General features: G+C 34.4%; 1 pseudogene; it reads right to left on the bottom strand.

Moving 5' to 3' along the window:
• Positions 1-6106: 6106 nt before the first annotated feature.
• On the bottom strand, positions 6107-11620 carry LOC149242184 (adenosylhomocysteinase pseudogene; annotated as a pseudogene).
• Positions 11621-13495: the final 1875 nt, after the last annotated feature.

The following is a 13495-nucleotide window of genomic DNA, read 5'->3' as shown; positions in this document are numbered from 1 at the left end:
CTGAAAGTTGCATCTTTATTGGGTATAATGATGGTTTAAAGGGTTATAAGCTTTGGAACCCAGTGACATGGAAGGTTGTGTACAGCCAAGATGTGGTGTTTAGAGAGGTGAAAGATGTTATTAAACATGAAGTCCAACAAGAGGAACCTGTGAAGATAGAGTTTGAGCTAAAAGAGGAAGAATCAAACTCTAAAGCAGGGGAGGAATCAGAAGATGAAGAGCCATAAACTTCGGGTGTAAGAAGATCAATTCGAGAAAGAAGGCAGCGAGAAAGGTATAGTCCATCTACTTTCTGTTCAAATTTTGCTTTATATATTACTAATGATGATCCCAGAACTGTGAAGGAAGCAGTAGATTCTGAGGATGGAAAACTTTGGAAAGAGGCCATGGTTGATGAAATGGCATCTTTGCACAAAAATGAGGCTTAGGATCTGGTGGAGTCGTCGGTTCGAAGGAAACCCATTGGCAGCAAACGGGTGTTCATAAATAAGACAAATGCAGAAGGAAAGGTGGAGAAATACAAAGCTCGGTTGGTAGAAAAAGGTTATTCCCAGGTGCCGAGAATTTATTTTGGTGATATTTTTTCTCTTGTTGCGAAGGTAACTTCTATTAGATTACTTTTATCTATTGTTGTTGCTTTTGATTTTGAGGTAGAACAATGGATGTGAAGACAACATTTCTTCATGGGGATCTGGAAGAGGAAATCTACATGAAGCAACCTGAAGGCTTTGCAGAGAAGGGTAAGAAAGAACTAGTATGCAAGTTAAAGAAGCCTCTGTATGGGTTAAAACAGTCACCAAGGATGTGGTATCAGAAATTTGATACATTATACGAGGACTTGGCTTCACTAGAAGCAAATCAGATCACTGTGTGTATTTTAAATTAATTGGTGATTGTGTTATTTATTAGGTCTTGTATGTGGATGATATGTTGCTGGTTGGAAATGATAATGAAATTATCCAGGATTTGAAGACCCAATTTTTCTCCAAATTCGACATGAGAGATCTTGGTGCTGCAAACTATATTTTGGGCATGGAAATTAAAAGAGATCAGGCAAAGAGGAAGCTCTAGTTAAACCAGAGGAAGTATGTCAAGACAATATTGCAGATGTTTAATATGCAGGATAGTAAACCAGTGAAGGTTCCTATTCCTGTAGGTGTGATATTATTTGTTGAACAATGTCCCAAGACACAAGAAGAGGAAGGGGACATGTCTTGTGTTCCATATGCAAGTGCAGTCAGTCGCCTAATGTATGCAATGGTCTATACTAAACCAGACATTCCACATACAGTGGGAGTATTGAGTAGGTTTATGTCAAAACTAGCGAAGGAGCACTCGATAGTAGTGAAGCGGGTTTTTAGGTATTTGCGTGGCACTAGTGATTATCGTTTGTGCTATCAAGGAAGATCAAGATTAGACAGAATGTTGGATATTCGTGGCTTTGTTGATGTAGAATGGGTTGGAGATCTGGATCAGAGAATATCTACAAGTGAGTATGTGTTTAACCTATTTGGAGGTGCAGTTAGTTGGATGAAAAGGAAACAATCTATAGTCGCACTATCGACTACAAAAGCAGAATACATGGTAGCCACTCATGCAAGCAAGGAAGCAGTTTGGTTGCAGAGATTGTGTTCAAATATGGGGTTAATACAGAGAGCTATAAGGATAGACTATGACAACCAAAGTGCAATTTTCTTGGCAAAGAACTTTGCTTACCATTCAAAGACAAATCACATTGATGTTCAGTATCACTTTGTGAGTGATATGATAGAAGACAAAAAAGTGTTGTTGGTAAAGGTGGAAACTTTGAAGAATACTGTAGATGCATTGACAAAATCTGTGAGCTCTGAGAAATTCTCTCGGTGTAGAGAAACAATGGGCATTTCAAGGCTGGAAAAATGACTAAGCTTTCCTGTGGCCCCTTGTGGAAAGAAAACAACAAGTGGGAGAATCTCCATTTGGTATTTATGAAAAATCACTCCACCTAAAAAGAATCAATTAACAACTCCTAAAGAAGAAACTCTTCATATATGTCCCTATCTCATGGGCCATTAACTCAAACACTGAGCCTAAAAACTAGAGGGAAGGGAAGACATGACATGAAAATAAATTTCTAAAAACCAACGTGAAGGGAAAGTGAACAAAAGAAAGCTAGGCATGTCTACTTGAATTGAACATTAATACCTAAATTTGTCTACCGACTTGAACGTTAGTACCTAAACTTGTCTACTTGACTTGAACATTAGTATTGTCCTCCCTACACCAAGGAAATGTGATTCCTTTCCTTTTAAAATCAGATCTATTAACTTAAATACTGTGAAGATTTAGTCAACTTAAATGTTGAACTTTGGATGAAGAATTTAGTCATAATTAACACTATATTTAATCCTCCTTATACTATATTTAATCCTCGTTATACTGTGTATTAAATAGTAGATTAAAAATTATGTTAGATAGTTTGATACCTATTTACTTACAAGATGCTAATTTTAAGTTTTATTATTTTATTGGTTATATGATTAATGTATTTCTTAATATTATTATTATTATGAAAAATAAAATTTCCTCGATATTACTACAAACGAAAAATAGAATTTTAATTTATTTCGTTATGCATAAAATGAATTAGCATTTATTAGAAAATATTAAATACTTTTCATACTCATAAGATTTTTTATATTTTGGTAATAATTCGTACATTTAGGAATATGGTGAATAGTTTGATCGCCATTAATTTACAAAATTCTAATTTTCAATTTTAATATTTTATTGAGTTATATTAGTCACTTATTATTATTTTTATAAGAAAATAAATTTGATAAAAGGTAAATTATTAAATTATATAAAATTTGAATGTATTATTTTATTAGCCATATGATTAACTTACTTTATTTTTATAGTAAAGAATATTTTTTTTATAACTATCAAAAATAAATTGCTCAATTTTAAATTTTGCTCAATTTTATATTTTAATCAAGTGTCTAAAAAAATTCAAACACTAATAAACATGCAATGAACAAAGGGGTTGTCTATATGTGAGATGCCATACAAAAATAAATTGCTAAATTTAAAATTTTAATCACATATTAAAAAAGGAAATCAACCACTAATAAACATGCAATAAACAAAGAAGTTGTCTATATCTGAAACTTTTTTTTAGTTTCAAGTAAAGTAAATTTCTTGAAAATTGGCAAAAAAAAAAAAAAAAAAAATCCATTTTTTAAACATGAGTAATAAGAATATTAATAACATGGCTAATAAAATATTTTTAATAAGAGATAGGAAATTTTAATTTTCACCATAATAAATTGACTATTTACTAGATTTTATTTTAATTACTTATTCTTATTGTTTATTTTTATTATTATGTAATTTGAAAATGTTTAGAAGACAAGATATTACAACATCTAACATCTATACAATAATAAGCTAGAGAGTGCATTTAAGTTGACTAAATCTTCTCGCACACTTTGAGTTAAAAAATATCTAGATTTTAAAGGAATGGAGTCGTAGTTCCTTGATGCAGGTGGAATAACACCTAGGTTCAAGTCAAACATACAAGTTAAATTCCTTTATTGCTCTTCGAGTGGTGGTTTTTGGATTTTTGTTTTTCTTGGTTTTCTCTCAAAATATTATGTTTGTAGTTGAGCCTTTTGGTTATATATATATATATATATATTTTTAACTCAATAGATTCCTTAGCTTAAATTTTTGATTTCATAGTATTTTCTTTTAGGAAAGTCTCTTCATTTTAAGATAAAGGTTTTAAGTTGTTAGAATAACTACAAAATTGCCTTTCTTTTACTTCGTAGGCTTGGAATAGATTAGAAATATGCTTTTATGGAATGCAAAGATATAATGGAATTTATTAGGGTTTTAATGTCAAGAGATGATTCATAAAAATAGAAATTTCATCTCCCTTTTCATTTCAAAATTCAAAAATTTTGAATAATATTGAATGCATCAACTTTAAAAAATTATAAATACCCTTTTATAGGTAGTTAGGAATTTATTTAATTTATTAAAGGCGTGATGGAATGAATGAATAATTCTTTTTCAATGGAATCCAATCAATAAATTTTAAAGCTCGAACACAATGAGGATGAGCATACAGTAATGAAAATGATCAAAGTCATAGACACAATAGATGAAGAACTAACATGCATCAATACTAGAGTTGAGTGCAAATTATTAAAGCCATGGAAGTAGCAGATCAACAAATGCCATGCATTGATACTAGAGTTGCAAGAGTGGAAAGTCATCACTCCTTTCTTTAGACATGTTTTTTAGAGTAATTAGTATAGAGTTAAAGAATCATATTTTTATTGTAAATTTTTCAAAACGAGATTTAGAAACCATGTATAATTTCATAGTTGGAAACAAGAAGACTCCATTTATGTATTTTGATAAATAAATATCCTACTGGCTTCTTGAAAACTAAATTAAAATCAAGGTATTATCCCTTTTCAGAGGGGGTCCTTGCAATAAATCGCTGACACACTACCCACAAGGGAACAATGGGGGCTTTGGTCCACCCAAAGGCCATTGGAAATCTCGAGAAATATGAAAATGACTAGACCATGTCATAAGTTTTTTCTTTTGCATTCTCATAGATTTGTTCGAATAATATATACTATGCATCTGGAAAATCAAAGCAATGAAAGGGCCTCTCATGTGATCAATGCTTCAAGGTCAACCTAGTAGAGTACAAAAATGAAAAAAATAAATTTCGATAAACCAAAAAAAACCAGACCATCTCATGAGCATTTTCTTTTAATTTTCCTTGGCTCCATTCCATCCCCTACTTTCCCTATTGTATTGCACCTATAAAATGGATACATCAAATTAAATCCAGTGAATGTGAGTCGAGTGAGTGAAAGTGGGGCACTATTATAGTGCTGATCAATATTCAATTGTCACTAACTTGCCCTCATTGTCTAGTTTATGGATTCCATGCAATTTTCTTGTGCACTTTGAATCCTTTTCTGGATATGGGTGCATACTATCTAAAAATGAAATGTTTTTAGTTCTTACTAGAACTTAGTAATAACAATGTGAAGATATAAGAATAAGGCACTATTACATAAAGGGGGGGGGGGGGGGGTTAAGACAATATTTGAGACAATTTTTGGGTAAATTGTCTTAACTTGAGAAAAAAGAAACTTGTGTATTGTATTAAATATTGTGTTTACGCCGGTGTCTCAAAAATTATTGTCTTAAAGATTATTGTCTTAAAAAATTGTCTGTATAAAGACAATATATAACACAAGAATTATTGTCTCTTAGGAGACAATTTCATTTTTGTCTCTCTAGAGAATATGCCTTTAATACTAGCTATTGTCTCTCTAGAGACAATATTTTTTTTATTTAAAGATCACTTTTGTCTCTCTAAAGATAGTATAAAACAATGAATCCAAAAATATCTCAACATTGAAATAAACCGATATAAAAAGGATTTAATTAAAAATAAACACAAAATTGTTGATTAATTCATGTTAACGCATAGTGGAATCGAACCACCAACCTCTTGCTTGTAAGGTAGGCGCTCTTCCATTGAGCTAGCACACTTCAAAGAATTACCAGAAGAGTTATGGGAATCTTGAAAACTACATCTATAGCCATTGATTGACACAAGAATGAAATAAAAAACAAAACAAAACAAAAAAAAACAAAAACATTGACACATGATTTATAATCTTTATAAATTCTTTACAAATAGGTCCCGAGAAAGGTGCATGGGATTTTTTTGTTTGGGTGTTGCAAGCCCATGCTTCCTTAGAATGAGATGCTTGATGTGATGCTACAAGAAATTCAGCGGCCATGCATAAAAGCGATAACAAAATTTTATTATAATTCTACCAAAACAATGGAGATGTTGACAAATAGAAGTTAGATCTTTTTATGCTGAGGAGCATTGCTACTTGATACTCACCAAGAAGGTCTCACCCAAAATTTTGTCTCTTCATTATGTAGTCAGGAGGATTGTAAGGTCCCTTAAAACAACGGAGCTGCCAAAAATAAATGCTACGATTTCTATTATTTGCAAACTTCGAGGACATTTTCTACTCATCCAACAAGCCATCCCAAATGTAATATATTTTCATTATCAGTAGTGAGAAGGCTTGTAAGGTCACTCAACAGGCACATTGATATACTCTATTGGATCAAGAGAAAGCTATGTTAGCTTGGCACCCAACTTGGGCAAGTGCAGAGTAGCTACCGTATCATCTAGATGCTTAGGCATCAAATAGACCTTCTTCTCATACTTCCCTAATTTAGTATCGTTCTAGAGTTGTAACTGGGCAATAACCTGTAGCAAAAAGTAGAGATTATGCACCATCTATGGAACATCCACCTATGTGGCAATGGATAATACGCAACAATATAATCACGAGATTGGTATGCCTGAGCAATCTAGTATGTAAAAGTAATGGTTATAGGGCCGCATTAGAAATATTTACCTGGTTCGTAAAGGAGCAAGACATGACAAAACTTGGGTGGCTAGTTGCAGAACCCAAGTTCATCAGACGTCCCTCGACAAGAATAATGATGCCGCTGTTGGTGTCAGTGAACCCACACCCATTAGTCTGAGGCTTGATGGTAATCTTCTTAATGCCAGGGAAAGTTTCAAGGCCTTGCATATCAATCTCGTTGTCAAAGTCACTGATGTTACAAACAATGGCATTTTTATTCATCTTCCTCATGTGATATACCATGATGATGTTCTTATTGCTAGTGGTTGTCACAAAGGTATTACAAATCCTAACTACATCCTCAAGGGTGAGAATAGGAAGGCCTTCTATTAGCACTTGCAAGGCACAGATAGGATCAATCTCTGTAATAGTGACCCTAGCTCCAACAACTTTCAAGGCTGCAGAAAAACCCTTGCCAACATCTCCAAATCCATAAACAACAACAACCTTACCAAGAATCATGACTTCTATGTCTCTCCTAAGACCGCCTGGGAGAGAGTGCCAACATCCATACAAGTTTTTAAACTGAAAAAGAAGAAAGAGAATCAGAATCAACACAAAATGCATCTCAAATAGAAAAAATTTGAAGAAAAAAAGATTTGAGAAATCTGGACCTGGATCTATAATTCACAATAATTCAAAACTTTGATACAAGCCCAATCAGCTTATAAAACCTAAGATAATACTAACCAATCATAAACAGATAATTGAATATATGTAAAGGTCCTTGATTTTAAATATGAAGATGCTTTTACACCCACCATGAACTCACATTTATTCAGCACCCTGAAAATTCATTTTTTTTTTAATGTAGTGGAAACTAGTGAATCCTAAAACATAATGCAAGGCAAGCTAACTATACCAAAACCATCAGGATGTGATCTCAATGACACTGAAGAATCAAGGCAACTAACAAGAGCAGTGCAGCTCATAACATCATGAATGAGACCAAAATGCCCTTAAGGCCATATCAAATCCAACGTCAAGAAGCTAGTATCGCATGATTAAGATTAGTATTAATATTAAGATACTTCCTAATGCTCTAAACAGATATAATATAATACTATCGAAACTAATAAATAGCATTCTTAAATTCACCATATTATACTATAAATCTGTATAAAAGTTTGATGATGAGATCCTAACTAATTTAAAACAACCACAAAGCTCATTGCTAGAGGCAAAAACATAATAGCTAATCAAGATTCCACATCTCAAACACCATGACAAGATCTAAACAAAAAGAAACCCACCATAAACTTTTGAGTTCCAAAGAAATGAGAACAAATTTAAAACTCAAACCACAACACCTAAACAAGATCCTACTTCAAAGCACCCTGACCAGACCTCAAAAATCACGCATTTACTTGAAAATATCTATTCAAACCCACAAGAGACAAGGAGATGATGCAACAATCCAAATCCAAATCAAAACATATAAGAAAGATCCCATTTCAAAAACTCTAGAGGAGATCTCAACATCCCCACCACGCCCATCGGAAAACATATATTAAAAAACAACATAATGTTTATGAAAAAGCATAGAGAGCATGGCTATGACATTAATTGGTGAAATTGGACACTGCTATGACATGCATGACCCACTCCACCATATTTTGAATGAATTTTAATGTAACGGGGCTAGGTACAAGGAATGGGGATTTATGGAAAATAGCAATGGATCATACGTAGCAATATAATGAAGGGATTGGTATGCCTAAGAAATCTAGTAAGTACCAACAATGGTTGCAGGGCATTAGAAATATTTACCTAGTTTGTAAAGGAGCAAGACATGACAAAACTTGGGTGACCAGTTGCACAACCCAAGTTCATCAAACGTCCTTCTGCGAGAAAAATGATGCCACTGTTGGTGTCAGGGAACACCCACCTATTAGTCTGAGGCTTGATAGTAATCTTCTTAACACCATGGAAAGTTTCAAGGCCTGTCATTTATAAATAAAGGGGTACTTTCAAGAGTTGATGCCAAGATAGGAGGGTTTCTACTAATGGCCATACAAGAAAACAAGTCAGAAATATTTCAATCTATATTTGAAAAATAGAAAGAAATTTTGCCAGATATCAGAGAATGTATAAAACCATAAATGCAGGCTTTGTAAACTTAGTTTTCCTGTGAGAGATTATAGAAAATTCAAATGTAAAAAGAAAATGTCCAAATAACTATTCAAAATTGACATTCATAATGCAAAATTCAGAGTGTCTTACAACGTACTTATGCTCACCAAACCTCTTTGGTAGTGAACAATAACATGTTTGACCTACAAAATCAAGAGCATATAAATTCTATTAAATTCTATCATGCACACTTCTGATTCTAATTATTAAGTCTCAATATTTTCTCCCTACTAAAATAAGTTCTCTGAACTTATCTTGATGGTACATTCTTTCCAACAAAGGAGTAGATGCTATTGATGGCTACTGGTTTCCCAAAGGGGTTTAGACCCATTGGTGAGGAATGGTGAGCTTTTCAATAATGACCAATGTTCAATTCCCATGAGAGAATTTGGCTCTTTAAATTTCCATGGGAGCAACGAAATTTAGTGGTCAGATGAGTGAATATTGCACTACACTAACCCTATAAGCAGATCAAATCCAACACTCTTGTCATCCTTAAGACCAGACACTAACCGCTTTGGCTACAACCAAAATTTTAGCCCTAAGAGCTAGCTCAATTGAACCATCTACCTAAGGCATGTTGCTAATGAGGAGACTATAGGTCACAAGTTTAAATCCAATAAGAGTCCCTCGGTATTAACAACTACCATTATGGCTAGCAATTCAGATGCCCTCCATCTAGATACTCCAAGGAAGAAGAGAAGAGATTCAACAAGTTTCTCCTTGGAACTGATATTATTTTTCTAAAAAAGAAAAAATGAACAATTTTTAACCAAAAAAAACTTATTCTCAAAAAAATATGACCTTCTATCAATTCAAAAAACAAAGATATAGACCTTACATAACATAAAATCCAACTAATAAACATTTTTGTTTTTTATGCTTTTCCTCTTTTAATTCAACAATAAGATTGAACATCCTTTAGAATTCATTTCTTATTATTATCTTTGATATGAAGGGCCAAACTAATCAATTAACAAGTGAATTATTATAAATCATCTGAGATAAACAACATACTTTTCAAAACTTGAATAGTCATGAAAAAAAATTACTTCAAGACACATATGTACCCACTTGAAATTGTAAAGGTATTTCACTACAATAATTTACCAATTTGAAAATGGTCCAATTGGGACATAAGAAAACACATTTGTATACATACAAATCAAATAGAATAGTGAAATTACCTTTGTATAGTTTAGAAAGTATGTACATGACAACAACAACCTCCATGATGTTCCTCTTACTCTTCCCAAAATTATCTTCCTCCTCTCTCCCGTCCTTTATATTAATAAATGTGTATGCTCCATACATTTCCGATGTGAGATAGCCATAGCCATATGGCTTCATTTCCACATTGGACCACTCTCAATACAGTTGTCATAAAAGTCCCCATGTGGGAAAAGACTTATTGATGGATGCATGTGATATTATACATTTAAAAGATGAACTGGGTGTCCAAGCCTCTCTAATCCTTCAAAGAGACTTCTTCCATATTTCATTTTCTCCACATGCCAATGAACCAATCATTTCATGGAATTAATAAATTTCTAAGAAATTTTAGGAAAATGAAATTGGGAAGAGACTTTTGAAAAGGCCACTGTAAACAAACCTTGCTTATTATTGTTGCCGATAGCTGATTTGGATCTCGTAAAAGATATGCACATGTTACACCTACAATCTATAGTGTAATTGTAGATTTGGCCTCTTTGAGCTGGCCACCTCATTAATAATCAAACAGTCAAATTGTGTTTCCAAGTTCATGAAGCTCTTTGCAGATGATGATACAGTTGAAAAGACCACTTTAGCACCTGACAAACACATTTTTAATTTTTTCTTTTTCCCTGGGATTGTTCTTGCACATCGTAGTTCCTTCCTTAGGAGATGGATACATTCACTTCTCGAGCAGCAAAGGGATTCTTTTAAGAACTTTCTATTATTAATCACTCTCTTTCTCTAAATATCTTTTTGCACTTTGTGCCTCTTCACAGATTGCTCCATCACCAAAAAAGCATGCTCTAAGAATTTTCTCCTTACATGAATTTTTATGAATTAGATTTACAAAACACTCAACAGCTTCTATCAGACAATCCAAATACTATTTCTCCAAGATTGGTCCTGGATAATCGTTCAATAAAATCCCCGAACATTCAAAATGGTTTGCGGCTAAGTTTCCAAGCCTTTTTCCGACAAATTTTAGAAAGTTAACTGATTGCGTCTTATGTGTTGTTTCTTGAAAAACCTCATATTGTGAAACTGTCGATTCACGAAAATCAAGAAAAGATACCACTCACTCCCTCCATCCTGTCATTGGCACACAACATTTTAAGAGGAGTTCCTCTCGATATGGAAGGAAAATATTTTCGAAAGGACCTTCAACATCCAAGCGCTCCTCATTTCCAACTAGTAGAAGGTCACTCAAGGTCAAAACATAGGGAATGTTGCATATATCAGGGTACTGATCAGATGAACTTGTAACTAGTTTCAAGAATCTCGATGCAATTTCTGATATTACAACATTTGCTGTGCACACACTAGTAATTTGTACCTCTGACGAAGTAAGACAGAAGGAAGTGAAACCAACATCACAGTGTTCCATGTCCCAAGGGTGGCCTAGATCATATTTATATAGGGATGATTTTTATTATTAGCAGCATTAAATGCACCAAATAGAGCAGAAGCTTGAGAATCATTCAACATGTGTGACTCATAATGTTTGTTTCTCAATATATCTATATCATCTTCATTTTCATTAACATTGTTTTCATTATAGTCCTGTAAAATGTAGTCAAGTTAGGGCTCATTTTCTGGCTTGTCCACTCAACCAATTAGATTATATTTCACTCAAAAACAATGACAAAAATAGATATTTATTTAATCCTATAAAGGCCTAAAACAGTACAAGTGCACACCTTTGTATGATAGTATACTTCCTTCCAAAGCATAGCCAAATTTATAGTTTCATTGCCTAACTTAGGATGCAAAGCATTCCAGCTTCGTAAATCTTTTGCCATGTTACCAAGATAAATACCAAAACATTCATTTTTCATATTTCTTTTTTTGGCGCAAAAAGGATGCATATCTAGAACACATATTTTCACCTCAAGAAGACTGCTTTCTTCATATTCACCACACTCTGTCCTACGGATCTAGGTGGATATTGGTGGCCACCCGCCAAGTCCACTTAGACCCCCACCATTGTTTCTTTCAGCTTTTCAGTTTCCTTAATTGTAGCACAATTTACTATTTTTAGCAGTTTTTTGGGCCTTGAACTTCCGGAGCCGTTTTGAGGCCCTAAACGACATTTTTTTTGAAAACTGGGAGCAAACTAGGTCCATGGACTGATGTTGCTCTTCCTAAACTTGTAGTTCTCAGATATATCTTTCTAACGAGATATTGTATGTCTCAAACAAATATCATATGCCAAAGTTACGACCTTGGGAAGTTGATGTACCAATTTACCCAAACAGGGCCCACTGTTTGGCGTTTCATCTTCCAGGGTTAGGTTTTTGGATGTTTATGGTTTTCCATTGTTTCTCAACAATAAATAGGCCTTCAAGTCTCATTATGACACAGTTGAGAGGCATGTAGCCACCACATCTCTCCTCAGAGATAAGCTACCATCACCCTAGCTGTTTATTTTCATTTTCTGTTTGTAAGCATATCTCAATATTTTGCATTAATGAAATGAAGTATTATTTCCATTGTATATTTGTGTTTATGGTTATCTTTGTAATTTGTTGCATTCTTGTTTAAATCCGAATCAGTGGTATCAGAGCGGTCTACTTTTTCTCTGTTTTTCTTTGCATGCCCCTAACAAGGTTGGGATATAAGGAGATAGGGCTTGAACTAGTTGAACCTTTGCAAGACCAGCCTCGCAAAACCCAATAGCCTCCCATGGTGGATGAAAAGAAAGACGAGGGAGTAGGAGATACTATCAAAATCTTGCTCGAAGAAGCCCTCGACCGACAAAGGAACGTGATGATGGACAACTTTTCCCAGATCCTTCAGCGGCCACCGAGGGGTGACGCATTGGCTTCCCATAACTATTATGGAAACTCCACACTGCTTAAGGTACAAGTTAATTTTGGAATCCATATTTGAGGTTCAAATAGACGCAAATGTTGTCGATAAATGGTTAAATATGCTAGAGGGTTATTTTTTTGTTCATGTTTTTTCCAGTCGGGAAAATATTATTTTCTTTCTTCTCAAAGTAGCCCCCCACGTCAAGGACTGGTGGGAAACCTACTGCGAGCAGAAGGATGAAAGTACCGGCTCATTATTTTCAATCACACCCACCTGGAATTCATTCTGGGATGCCATCAAGGAGTAGTACTACCCTGTTGGAAGCAATGAGGATCAATACATAAAGTGGACCATGCTGCAGCAGGGAAGGGACCAAGACGTGCCAGAGTTTACCAATATTTTCCATACCCTTCACACAAAGTTGGGTATTAAGGATTCGAAGTAGCATTTGATACTAAAAAACCACGGCTACCTGCACAAGTACATCCAGGAAGAAATAGAATTCTTGAACATCTCCTCGCTCGGCACGGCATACCGATATGATGTCAAGGTCGAGCAAAAGTTTAAGCAAAAGAAGCAAGACTTTGGATTTGTGAATCTGAAGCAAGGGAAAGGTGCCCCCAAACCACAAAACAAAGGACAAATCCAAGGAAAGGTGGCCCAAGACAACCCGCTAAAGACGTAAGCAAAGAATAGCACCACGAAGCCAAAAAAGGACAGAGGAAAATAGTGTGAGTTCCATAAGAGCTCCACTCACAACACAAGTCAGTGTTGGGCCAAGCAGTCACTGGTGGCTGAGCTAAAGGTTTCAGAATCATATGCATGTTCGAACTTTGAGTCAGAACTCGACAAGGGGAATGACA

This window comes from Pinus tabuliformis, chromosome 8 (assembly GCF_031772625.1).
Source record: "Pinus tabuliformis cultivar Carrire ecotype Pingquan chromosome 8, CPIR1, whole genome shotgun sequence".
NCBI lineage: Eukaryota > Viridiplantae > Streptophyta > Pinopsida > Pinales > Pinaceae > Pinus > Pinus tabuliformis.
This window is presented reverse-complemented; position numbering and strand designations above follow the sequence as displayed.